Here is a 14,114-nt window from a genome sequence, read left to right as displayed (position 1 = left end):
ATAATTATACAGTTTACTGAGGTGATCGAAAAAGTGCCCCACAGCCTGCTTCTTCGCAAAATAGGCCAACTGAATATAGACTTCAGTGTTCTGAAGTGGAATAAATGTTTTCTAACAAATCGCTCTGAACTTGTTCAAGTTAAAGACTAAACTATCGAACTCTTCCTGTCACTTCAGATATCCACAAGGTTCAGTTTTGGGTCCGCTGCTTTACCTTAAATATATTAATCATCTGCCCAACAATCTTATTTCTCCAAAACATTTTGCAGATGACTCTGGTTTTACGGCGAAATGAAAAAATACTAACGACGTTTTTTTTCAACATTATCCTCACGGTATCGATAATTTGTTCACGACTTCGCATATGGCACTTAATATTATTAAATGTACAGTAATACAGCTGTTATGCCAACGTAACTTACCCCTTTCTGTTACAATATTAGCATCTTTTCAGTGCTACTAGTGTCGTCTTAAAAATACATCGGGGTTGTCTTAACAGCAGACCTTTATTGGAGTTTGCACGTTTCATCGATTATCTTGAATGCTAACCGTATGCTTGGTTTTATTAGGCGACATTTTTTCTTGGCCCCCGCTTCGGTTAAACACTTATTGTATAGGTCACTTGCTCGCTCAAAACTCGAATACGGGTCTTGAGTTTGGGATCCACGCAATTAATCGCTGATAAATGTACTTGAAGTAATTCAGAAACGAGCATCGCGTTTTATCCTTCACGATTATGTCCGTTAATCAAGCATAACGCAAATAAAGAACTCTTCCTCTTGAACCACTCACAGTGCTAAGGACGTTAGCGCGCATGTGTCTTTTCTTTAAAATCTGTAAATTGAACGCCACCCTTGAAAATTATCTTATCTCACCTTCCCCCCACCTGACGTTTCATTGCGCACAGGTCATTCCTGAAAAGTCGCTATCCCGAAATGCCACACTGTATCGTATTCAAATTTCTTTATTCACAGAAATTCATCGTAGTGGAATCACCCGCCACCAGCCCTAATGCGTACTGACGATATTGACCAGTTAAGGAAAAATTTCACTTTTTACTTCACTCTTGCCTAGTTTGTGACACTTTTTTGCCACTGTGTTTATTTTCCTTTCAAGGTGCTATTTTAGCTGGCATGGAATTACCACCGGTAGTTTGTTATGTTTCCTATGCTACGTGCAATACCTGTGTAGATTTGTATAATGCCTTTGTATATATCTGCGCGGTGCTGCATACTTAGTGGTTTAGTGTTTGTGCATAGTGTTGATGATGTATACAATGTTTGTGTTTGTACAATTACAGCATCCTGATGCAAGTGGTCTTTACTTTTTATTTTCGCCTGGAAACCCTAAACTTCTTGTTGGAAATAAAGGTTGAATTGAATTGAATTGAATATTACTCCTCTCTGTAATGCCCTCTAGAACATTAAGGAACATAAGGTAAATAAATTAATAAATACATAAATGAAATTCGGGAAGAGTCTTTTACGCCTCGCGCTAGAACCAAACGAGCACTAAAATAACACCGCGACACTCGCCTATGCCTCACTCTGGAGCGCTTCGTAATGCGTACCAAAAAGAAACACCGGGAAACTCGTTTACACCTCGCGCTAGAGAACTTCGTGCTTCGAAGCCAAAAGACTTTTTAGACTTTTACAGCAAAGTTGTATACCTGTACCCCCCAATGGTTTCATCTCCGTTTGCAAAAAACGAAAACCGAAAAGAATGCACTTCTAGATTCCTTGCTTCGCCACTCCCTAAGTTTCACGATTGTGAAAATCGCCGAGAATTTTTTAACCTAATGAAGGTCCAGAAACCTTTATGTGTGTGGAGATGAGAGACAGAGTGGCTGTCGGACCACGTAGGTTTAATGGCGAAAAAAATGATACAGATCCCGCAATCCCGCTGCATCAGTAGGCTTTTCTTCTTCGTGTTCATTTTGACCCTTTATGAGAATATTTTACAGCTTCCCGCCCGCGCCAGATGATCTGGGAATCGGCGCGTCTACTAAAGCAATCTTCGATAGGGTATATGTGTCTTGTAGACCGACGTAGTAGCTCGTTGTTGGTATTGGGGCGTTGGCACGCCTTAATTTTTCCGTCATGTCCGGGATACACCTTCTAAACTGAACACTTCTCAAAGACTCCTTTTGGTCTATGACGTGCCAGGAGAACTACATCCCCTACTGACATGCGTCTGGTTATTACTGTCTTGGTGCGAACCATCGCTGCAATTTCCCTCAAGTACTCCCAGTGCCATCTGATTCACTGAAACCGAATGGTGCGACACCGACTTTTCCAAGTCGTTTTGATGTCCTGGATTTGCGTCCACTTTCCTTCCTCCTGAAGGTTCATTCTTCCTCCAGTCACGTCAGCCGGTGTTGTAAGGAGGGGTTCGTCAGGTTTTGCGTGCACGTAGGCAAGAGGACGGTTGTTTAGCGCGCCTTCCACTTCGCCGACTATCGTCCACAGTTCTTCTGAGGGGATCGTTGCTTTTCCTATTATCTTCCTCATTGATCTTTTGATGATCCGTATTAGGCGTTTGTAGTAGCCTCCCCACTAAGGCGCGCTCTGCAATTGTTTTTCACTGAATCTTGCATGTGGTGCAGAAATCCTGCGATGTCTCGTCCTGGATGGCTTGAATCATTCTGTTGACTTCTTTCGCTTCTTTCTTGTATGTTTTTGCATTGTCCGAGTATATTACAGCTTGTCTACCTCTTCTTGCAACAAACCGCCTGAACGCTTGCAAAAAACTGTTGGTGGACATGTAGGGTACTAATTCAAAATGTACACCCTTTGTGACTGCACAGTTGAAAATGATAGCGTACACCCTTATCTGCAAGTCGTTTTCTCGCGCGTGAAGTCTTCCCGCGAAATTCTCGGGCAGCGCATCCCTAAACTTCAACCGGTATCCCTCTTCCGTGTATCGGAACCGTTGGAGCAGCGTTGGCTTGAGCTTTGTGTAGTCCGTGCTGTCTTCAGCAGGCATCCATCCGATCACGGTCAAGGCTTCTCCCGTAAGGCACAAGCTCAAGGACAAAGCCCACTTGTGTGTTTGCCACCCTTGGCTCGTGGCAACCATTTCAAATCTCTGGATGTAGGCGTCCAGTTCATTCGTCCCCTCATTGTAGGGAGGAATCATCTTGTGCGGGCATTTAAAACTCTCACCGTAACCTACACTCTCATCCACCGAACTCGTGCTCAGACGCTGCGCCTCCGAACCTCGGCGTCGTTATTCAAGGAGGAGTGTCTCAGCCTCCATGCGAGCCATTTCTCGCTCATGCTTAGCCTGTGCTGCTATGCGAGCCTCTTCCCTTTCTTTTGTTCATTATGCCCCCATATCGTTTTGTTCATCGCTCACCCATGCCCGCAACGCCCCTCCACTCAGACCCATATCCTTTCCTAAATCCACTAACATTCTCTATCCTTCCATTCTAGTCTATACACAAGAACAGCTTGAGGCTCTCAGATGTAGCGAGAAATATTTGTCCTGTGGCGGACGCCAGAAATTGTGATGGTGAGTGGACGTTCGTCAGGCTTTCGTGTGCTGTCACCTCCTTTCTCGTCGAACAGCGCACGAACGCGTGACAAACGACCATTCACCATCACACGTGGTAACGGCACCATCGTTTTATGGAGACGAGAGACCGAGCGGCTGTCGGAACACGCAGGTTCAATGGCGGGAAAAAAAATAGTAGACATCGCACCCTCGTGCTGCACGAGCAGTCTTTCTTCTTCGTCTTTTTTTACCCTTGATGAGACTATGTACAGTCGTATAAGGTAGTTAATATGTTGGATATTACGGGTTCTAGAACGCACGCTTCCCTCTCCAACAGACTATTCTGAATTGTTGAACGTGTCACGTAACGTACAGTCGTGGTTTGCGTGCCGACGGTGGTTTTGCGGACGGCAGAAAAAAAGTGTTTCTAAAGAAACTGCGTCTTGCAACCAATCCCGCATTTGCAGATTTTCAAAGAGAGCTTCTTGCTAGAGCTTGATGATCTGCTATGGTGGTGGATATTCTCGCAAACAGGTAGGGGCGCGATTTTACTACGGATGCGATCAGAGGATACAGTTAGATAAAACAATTGAGCTTCGATGTAGAAACAGGACAAGTGGTGTCCTCACAAACTCCTTCAGCACCTGTTTAGCTATTCAATACAGAGCCAAGGTCAAGCGTGCGCGCAGGCGTTGAAATAAGCCGCAAATGAATAAGGATGTAGAAGGATGGCAAGTTCGGCCAGTTGGTTCGTAGTTACCATAATGAAATGCAGCGCGAAAAAGGACGGGACAAAAGAAGAATTAACGACGACACGGCGCTGACTCACAAATGAATTTATTAGAAAAAACACACACATATATATACTCAATCCTCGTGGCTTCCTATCATGTTTCTCGCGATTGCAGCAAAACTACAACGTTGTCAAACGATGCCTGCCAAATACCACACACTACGCACTGCACCAGACAGTAAAACAATAAATCACTCCATCACGTTGGCAAACGCGATAACACCACTGATACAAATCACGTGCCGAGGACTACCCTATTGTGCACTGCGACCATTCAAGAAAACATATTCACTCTAGGCTAACGACATTGACGGAATGCTTACGCACTCTTCTCCCTTCTTTCTAATGTGATACGCTTCTATAATTTCCCGCACACGTTGGTCCTTATGTTTAGCAATTACAACAGTGTCTTCAAACACAGGAGCACACCCACACTTGGCACAATGCTGAGCAGCTTGAGAATGCTTGTCACCTTGCCACGTGCGTTCGTGCTCCAACAGCCTCAGGTTAAGGCAGCGCCCCGTTTGCCCGATATACACTTTCTGGTAGCACGAAAACGGGATTATGTACACTACTGCCACGCTACAAGGAACGCATGGCGACACGTGTTTGACTTCGCAACGTGTATGCTTGGCGGCTCCTGATATCTTCTTATCAACTGTGTTGCACAATCTACTTAATTTGTTTGGGGCAGAGAACAACACGTTTACTCCGTACCTTCCAGCTACATTTTTTAATCCATGTGATAATCTGTGTACGTACGGCATGACAGAGAATTTTTTTCTTTCTGGATTCAAGCTCACAATTTTCTCGAGTCAGAGATCCGCATTTCACCCATTTTTGAACTTTTTCTACCGCGAGACGCAAAACTTGCCTATCGTAACCAGCCTTACCCTACCTTTACATTTGCGCACTAAAACTGTTAAGATACTTATGCGCACAAGACTTTGCAAATACGTTGCGCAGATAAGAGACAGCTATGCCAGCCTTCACAATTTTAGAATGCCCAGAGTTAAAGTTCAGTACCGGCTTTTGTGACCTAGGGCTATATTCCCAGCATACATGACTAGCCTGAAGATCAAGCTTAAGATCCAGGAACTGGATTTGGTTGTGTTTTGGAAGTTCGAACGTGAACTTGAGCCAATGGCCACACTCTTTGAAAACTTTCAAGACATCAGGTACCCTACTAACAATGTGACAAGGTTCTGTGACAATAAGGAAATCATCGACGCACCTAAACACCTTAGTGCACATGCCGTGTAGGTTACGTTCAAGATCCCTGTCAACTTTGGATAGAAAAATGTCACTCAGGACTGGTGCTACCTTGGAACCGATTCAGATCCCGCTTTTCTGCGTGTACAATTCTTTAGAAGTGTTTTAGAAGTGTTCTTTTCTGCCAAAACACACAAAGCGGACGTACCGTTCCGTGCTATAGTGTCAGAGCATAAGGCATGGCAGTGTTGCGTGTCAACGTACCTGCAGAGGCACTTAAATTGCTTATGCTTGGAATATCCGTACAAGGTGTCAAGCTCCGAAGAAGTAGTGGAGTTTTTACAAAAGGAAAATCCTGGCACTTGCAGAGTATTTAGTGTGGATGTGCAGGATTTGTACTATGCCATACCACACAACGAGCTCCTGGCAACTATAAAAGCTTGCATCACAGAAGAAAATGATGAGTTTAAGTTTGTCAGTGCAAGCGGTGTGCCAGTCGGCAGTTTTCTAGAGATTCTGACCTTTTACCTTAATTCCACTTTCGTCGAGTGGCGCAATGAATTGTACACGCAGAAAAGCGGGATGTGCATTGGTTATAAAGGTAGCACCAGTCCTGAGTGACATTTTTCTATGCAAAGTTGACAGGGATCTTGAACGTAACCTACACTTCATGTGCACTAAGGTGTTTAGGTACGTCGATGATTTCCTTATTGTCACAGAACCTTGTCACATTGTTAGTAGGGAACCTGATGTCTTGAAAGTTTTCAAGGAGTGTGGCCATGGGCTCAAGTTCACGTTCGAACTTCCAAAACACAACCAAATCCAGTTCCTGGATCTTAAGCTGGATCTTCAGGCTAGTCAAGTATGCTGGGAATATAGCCCTAGGTCACAAAAGCCGGTACTGAACTTTAACTCTGGGCATTCTAAAATTGTGAAGGCTGGCATAGCTTTCTCTTATCTGCGCAACGTATTTGCAAAGTCTTGTTCGCTTAAGTATCTTAACAGTTTTAGTGCGCAAATGGAAAGGTTGGGTAAGGCTGGTTACGATAGGCAAGTTTTGCGTCTCGCGGTAGAAAAAGTTCAAAAATGGGTGAAATGCGGATCTCTGACTCGAGAAAATTGTGAGCTTGAATCCAGAAAGAAAAAAATTCTCTGTCATGCCGTACGTACACAGATTATCACATGGATTAAAAAATGTAGCTGGAAGGTACGGAGTAAACGTGTTGTTCTCTGCCCCAAACAAATTAAGTAGATTGTGCAACACAGTTGATAAGAATATATCAGGAGCCGCCAAGCATACACGTTGCGAAGTCAAACACGTGTCGCCATGCGTTCCTTGTAGCGTGGCAGTAGTGTACATGATCCCGTTTTCGTGCTACCAGAAAGTGTATATCGGGCAAACGGGGCGCTGCCTTAACCTGAGGCTCTTGGAGCACAAACGCACATGGCAAGGTGACAAGCATTCTCAAGCTGCTCAGCATTGTGCCAAGTGTGGGTGTGCTCCTGTGTTTGAAGACACTGTTGTAATTGCTAAACATAAGGACCAACGTGTGCGGGAAATTATAGAAGCGTATCACATTAGAAAGAAGGGAGAAGAGTGCGTAAGCATTCCGTCAATGTCGTTAGGCGAGAGTGAATATGTGTTCTTGAATGGTCGCAGTGCACAATAGGGTAGTCCTCGGCACGTGATTTGTATCAGTGGTGTTATCGCGTTTGCCAACGTGATGGAGTGATTTCTTGTTTTACTGTCTGGTGCAGTGCGTATTGTGTGGTATTTGGCAGGCATCGTTTGACAACGTTGTAGTTTTGCTGCAATCGCGAGAAACATGATAGGAAGCCACGAGGATTGAGTATATATATGTGTGTGTTTTTACTAATAAATTCAGTTGTGAGTCAGCGCCGTGTCGTCGTTAATTCTTCTTTTGTCCCGTCCTTTTTCGCGCTGCATTTCATTATGGTGAATAAGGATGTCACAAATCAATTCAACGTGGACAACACTACCACTAAAGTAAGGACACAAGGAAAAGCCACGTTTCCTGAATAGAGTCAGAAACAGGGCAAGGTATGGTGGAAATTGGATAAAAGGGGATGAAATATCTCCAAGGGTTGATATTTATAAGCATTCCTTTCTTGTCTAAACTTGTGTAGACTGATATAACCTTGACCCGCCAGTGTTTGTGTTACCAAATACCACTGATAGCTTTGTGAAACACTTGGAAATTTTTCTAAAGTTATATGAGTTTTTTTGTCCTTCGTTTGCACTGTGATTTGAGCAGTTTTTGTGCATTTGAGTGTTCTTTATGATGTACTTGCCCACTCTTGTAACAGCCTGTAAGGGACAACAGTATCTCAAATAAATAAATAAAACCACAAAAATGGAGCCATGGCCGCTACTACAACAACTACTACTATTACTACTACTACTACAAATAATAATAATCAATCAATCAATCAATCAATGTTTATTATAGTGCCCAGGAACAGCGGAGGCCTTCGAGCTGGAGCACTCCGAGGGGAAAATGCAGCACTGTAGTACATCAACAATTTGCTAATAAACACTCAGTGAGCAAAAAAAAAAGAAAAGAAAGAAAGACCTACAAAATATGGCACACAAGATTAGAAATAAAATAGTGCAATCCAACCGACTTTACACAATCAAGTCGTGCTGGCGCACAGAAAAGGTATAAGACAGCAATGAAATGCATCAACAGCTGGTAAAAGAACAGTGAGTGAGCAAAAAATAAGCAGAAACTACAACTTCACAGAAGAGTAAAAATGCCATAGTGTAATTTTAGGCAACATTATTCAATCAATAGAAACTGTAATGTCTGGTCAATTGCAAGAAGACATCTTACAATAAGCGTAACTATACGGAAGGGTGAGTGAAAAGAAGAAAGTTTTTACAAGATTCTGGAAGCGTACATTTTCAGTTTCAAATGGACGCATGAAGTGAATATGGCAACTTTTAATGATAAAAACGGCAGAAAAAGAAAAATTTTACGATAATAACAGTCGCAGTATAAGCACAATACATGAATAACCAGGAACAAGAACAAGCTCGGTGAGGTCAATGCACACGTCAGGACGATAAGTGAAGAAAAATAGCACTGCCAAGATGAACCTAGTGTGTCAGAGCTGACAACCCGGCCAAAAACTCCCGAAGAGGACGCTGAAAGATATCGAGCTTCTCGGAGTGAACATTATGCAGATGCTGCATCCTTTGAAGAGGAGAACGTGTGCTGAGAGCTCCAGCTGCTTTAAAAGGGTGGGCGAGCCTTGTAGCTTTTTGTGGAACGCGAAAACTGATTGATTCAAGTAGTTCCGGGCATAAAATAATACCATGAAGCAATTTGTACATGAAAAGAAGGTGTGAGTGGGTCCGCCGGGAACTTAGAGAAACAGTTATAGGGATAGGCTCCGAAGGAAAACGATGCCTAAATATTGATGAAAATTTGGTTTGTACACGCTCTATACGTTGACAGTTGGAACTACAGGTTCCATTCCAAACGACAGAAGCATATTCTAGTTGCGGAATACAAAGCGTTCTGAATAGTTTTAGGAATGAAGAAGGAAACCGGAATTCTCGAGAAAACCTGCATACAGCCCCAAGAGAGCGTAGCGCCCGCCTAGTAAGTTGAGTGACATGAGGTGAGAAAGTTAAGGCACTGTCGAAAAGCACGCCGAGGTCTCTGATCTCTTCAACTCTAGGCAAGTAACCCCCGTTAATACTGTAGCAAAATAAAGTGCGGTTCGTTTTCCTGCTATAAGACATGACCTTTGTTTTGGTAGAGTTAAGATTTAATCTATTGTCTGAGCACCACTTGGAAAATGAGGATATATCTTGCTCCAGGGCAATGCAGTCATTAATGGACTCAATCCGTCTGAATATTTTAATGTCGTCAGCGTAAAGAAGGAAAGAAGACATCTTAATTGCGGCTGACACATCATTAACAAAAATGGAGAACAAGAGAGGTCCCAACACGGAGCCTTGAGGCACACCGCTTGTTGATCTGTACAGAGCAGACGTCTGCCCGTTAACCCATTAAACGCCGCTACTAGATGTGGCGCAGAAAAAACCAAAAAAAACTGTTTCAGCTTGGCTAGAGGGTAGAGTTGTACATGGAAAAACTATTTTATTTCACTGACATCAGTAGTTTACAAAATACACAGTGTTCCCAAATGGGAACAATGGCCCTAAGCGTACCGATGCTCGGGTGGTTTCCATCCTCCCCGCAGGGCCAGCAGCAACGCGTGTTACTCCATGCGCGCTTTATTTTCCCTCATGGTAGGCAGCCGAACAGTGAATGTGGAGGGTGACGCTGCACATCTGGCACTTCATTCGTGTGTTTTTGGTGCACTGGCGGCAGCGGCTCTGCTTTCCCAACGGCACCAAATGATGGCCATGGCCTTCCTTGCTGTGGAAAACAAGAACACCTGAAGGGCCAGGCCGTTCTCTGGTGACTAGCTTTTTGGTCAGCAGACCTTGCACGACGAGCCTTGTGAACTGAAACTGGTCAAGTGGCGGTTGACTTCCTAGTTCTGTGTACAGCCTCCAGGCTGCAACGCGCAATGTTACTAGCGTATTGCTGAGTAACGGCCAATACCACTTCTTACCATGCAGGCAAGGACGATAGTCGCTGATGAACCTATCAAGTAAGTCGACGCCACCCATGTGCTTGTTGTATTGTTGTATGACTCTCGGCTGGGGCACTGGTACTCGCTTTCGTTCCTTTTGGCTGTAGCGTGTGGCTGTGGCGGTTGGGTTAATGTCATGATAATTTGTGGCAACGCACACACACTTATTGTCATTCCACTTCACAGCCAGGACGTCGCCATCGCACAGAAAATCAAAAGTCCCTCTGCTTTGAGGGGCTAGTTCCTTCGAATCCTGAAGTGGGCATTTCTTGAGGCGGGCCTCCCTCACGGTTCCTGTTGCTCGGAATCCACGTTCTTTCAGCTCTTGCAGCAAAGCGTGTGACGTGAAAAAATTGTCCATGAAAATAACATGGTTTGTAGGCACATCAATGCACTTTAGAGCGCTCAAAACAACGCGTGTTCCAAGTGGTACATTCATATCATCATCGTCCTTTTTGCCGCAGTAGATATCAATGTTGAAGGGATAACCCGATGACGAGCAAAGGATCCATTTCTTGTAACCAAATCGTATTGGTTTCCCCTTTATGAACATTTTGCAGCTGTGCCGACCAAAATACGGCACCATCTGCTCGTCCACGCTGAGATTCTCCGAGAAAATGCCGAACTGCTGAAGGGAGCTATTGACAAGCCTGAGTAGAGGTCTTATCTTTGCCATCTTGTACCCCTTCTCAAGGTTTTCGCTGTCCGATACATGGATATACCTCTTTATTAGCCGGAATTTCGCGCGGCTCATTGTGCTTGCTACCAAAGGAACACTGAGGTCCTCATCTTTCGACCAATACAGGTCAGAGCGTGGCAGCTTGTGGTAGCCACTCAAGAAGATAATGGCGACAAAATCAAGTATGTCCTTTTCAGTTATGTTGACGCTGTGGTCGTTCTGTTGCTTGGCATAGCGATTGGATTCTTCAGTTATGAAACCTACAATTTCCATGTTGAGTAGGCGGGCAAAGAGATTGAAGGGCTCCTCATCCACAAGCTCGGCATGGGTCACTCGCAGTGGCTGAAACTGAGTTTCTACTATCGGTCCCGAATACTGAGTAGTTCGCCTCCAGTTGGGGAAGTTTTGAGATGCTTTTTTCGGTCTCGGGGGTGCTGCTTCTTGGAGAGTTCCTCCACATTCGTCGTCATCAGCCGTGTGAACTTCAACCTCACCCGCAACATCATTCGGTAGAGAGGCTACAACGGCGATATCACTGTCGCCCTCCTCCTCATCCGTGAGAATATCGTCCGCGTTCGGGGGAGGTAGCAGCACAACATCAGCAGCTTGTGCAGAATCGTCGCGGAGAACCATTTCCACCGCTTTCTCCAGCATGAGAAACTTTTTTCGAGGCATCTGGGAGAAAAAAGAGGTGTTGAAGACGACAACACTCACCCGCAGTACGGCTGCTCCCACAGCCCTCTTCGCGCCAACGTTCCCAATTGGGAACATGCAAACATTTCTCCTCATATATACGTTATCCATGCACACAGGTACTCCATTTCGCGTGTCGTAATAACAAACACATTCAAAAAGAAAATACAATAATTAGATTCTGACCAGGCTATTAAAAACTTACCTTTTTCCGCCGAGTTTGTCCGCGCGGCGCAGCGCGGCGTTCACGTGAAAACTCCCATGAAGTTGTCACCGCTTAACATGAAGTACGAAACCAAAAAGGAATTTTCTTCGCTTCTGAATATAAGTTTGAGCTTTTTTAAAGTGGTTGTTAGCAAATATTAGCACTTTTTTTGTATACTTCATTAACTATAGCTTCCGAAATTGAAGACGTGTTGTGTTCCCAAATGGGAACATTGGCGCCAAATGGGTTAACGCTAACGAAACTGAACCGGTTATCTAGATAACTACCCAACAATGCCACGAGTGGTGTATCAATTCCTACCTGTAAAAGCTTTTTAAGTAACAGCGTGTGGCAGACAACGTCAAATGCTTTGCTCAGATCACAGTAGACAACGTCGAGCTGGCCCCTCTCAGAAATGGCTGCCGAGGCCTGCTCCATAAAGCAGGAGAGATTAGTTGTTGTCGACCTTCCTGATATAAAGCCGTCCTGGTTACTTACAAGAAAATTCTGTACAGAACTTGACAGTAATTTGTACAGCGCTGTCTCAAACAGCTTGGAACAAGCACAAAGGAGAGAAACTGCTCTGTAGTTTGTTGCATCCGATTTGGAGCCTGACTTGAAAATAGGACGGACTCGAGAAATTTTCCACGCGAGAGGGAACACGTTTGTTTTCAGACACTGGTTAAATATCACCGTCAACACAGGTACAAAAATGCTGCCGTATGTTTTGAGAATAGCTGGAGGTATTCCGTCAGCTCCACATGACAATGACGGTTTTATGCGCTTTAGGCTCTCCAAAACCAACTGCTCGTCCAAAAGCACTAAGCTGGAGCCTTGTACGCGATTTAACAATATGTTCATTTCAGAGACGTCACGCTGGCCGCATGTGGCACTGAAGTGCTGAGCAAAGTGGTTGGCGACATTATGAACTTCTTCCCCAGAGGAATCTACAAGATTGATAAGATCATGTGAGTTGTTCTTACGGGACCGATGTATCTCCAAAATGTTTCAGGCTGAGAATTCGCACTACTCTCTACAGAATCGAGATAGGAGCGCTGGTTCCGCTCATAAAGGTTTTTACATAATTTACGGTAAGAGCAGAAGTTCTGTTTCCATTCGTCACTCCCGGTTTTCTTATACTTTCTGTGGCAGCGGTCTTTTAATTTAAGAGTCGTACGAAGTTCTTTCGAAAACCAATGTGGGTGCTTGAAGTGGTTTGGTTTATACTTGGGAATAAATTGGTCCATACCGCTTTTGACAATTTCGGTGAACCGTTCGACCTGTGCATTGCAATCAGGAAGTTCTTGAATTTCCGACCAATCAAATAATATTACTAGTAATATTATTATTATAATTATACTAACTTAATCACAATAACAAAATTACACCATTTGCCCGAAGGGAACTACGTGGGGATGCAAAGCATGGGGGTTCCGTGTAGGTTCTGCACCGGAGCAGAACCAGCGCAGGCGGTGTCTCGGAGCAGACTGAACCCCGCGCCGCGCGCGCACATGCTTTTATACAGCTGGAGGAGAGGAGAATGGAGGAGAGACGCGCATGCGCAGTGGGGGTGTGGACGGCGCAACAAGGGAGAGACATAGCCCCGACCATGAGATGGCTCCTGGAGCGAGAGTGTCGTCGGTGTTTTCCTGGGCCGGTACGAGAAGAGCACACTTCCCCTTTAAGGGCTCATGGAGCGACAGTGTTGCCGGTGTCTTCTTGAGCCGGCACGAGACGAGCTGAGTGGCGGGGAGGAGAGCGGCGTTATCACAGCTGGTTAGAGCTCCTGGAGCGACAGTGTTGCCTCTGTCTTCCTGAGCCGGCACGAGACGAGCAGAGCGGCTAAGAGGAGAGCGGCGTTATCACAGCTGGCGTGGAGACGGGGATACTGAGGAGAGGTGCGGACGCCGACGGATGACGGAGGGTAGACTAAGAGATGCTCTGCATCTAAAAATCCCGCCATGTCCAGGAAGTGAACGATGATGAAAGGGGTGAAGTTAAAATGCTTATCGGTAAAACCATAAAACATTCGCCCACAGATCATAAAAAGACTCCACACCTTGTTATAGGTCTTCATGAAGCGGCGACTCATCTGAATGCGTGAAGGACATAAGGCGGGTTCGTAGCCATGCTCGCGTCTCGGGTTCTAGAGCAGTGGGAAGAGCGCCATGTACCTCCCATCGCGGCCAGAGAGTCTTGGGATTAAAACCGGGCGCCGCGGCAATTAATCACACCCGACACGTTGTTATAGGTCTTCTTGACGGCGCGCACCATCTGAATGAGTGAAGGACATAAGGCGCATTCGTAGGCTTGCTCGCGTCTTAGTATGTAGCGCAGTGGGAAGAGCACCAACTACCTCCCGTCCCGGCCAGAGAGTCGTGGGATCGAAACCGGGCGCCGCC

At 45.1% G+C, this 14,114-nt stretch overlaps 1 pseudogene; it reads right to left on the bottom strand.

The window, feature by feature from the left end:
* LOC144163772 (uncharacterized) overlaps positions 1-11,489 on the bottom strand; it is a 48,025-nt pseudogene extending 36,536 nt beyond the window's left edge.
* Positions 11,490-14,114: the final 2,625 nt, after the last annotated feature.

Source organism: Haemaphysalis longicornis, unplaced genomic scaffold (genome assembly GCF_048455015.1).
Source record: "Haemaphysalis longicornis isolate Haplotype H1 unplaced genomic scaffold, Haemaphysalis longicornis Haplotype H1 scaffold_13, whole genome shotgun sequence".
Lineage (NCBI taxonomy): Eukaryota > Metazoa > Arthropoda > Arachnida > Ixodida > Ixodidae > Haemaphysalis > Haemaphysalis longicornis.
The sequence above is the reverse complement of the archived record's forward strand: the minus strand, read 5'-3'. Positions and strand labels throughout refer to the sequence as shown.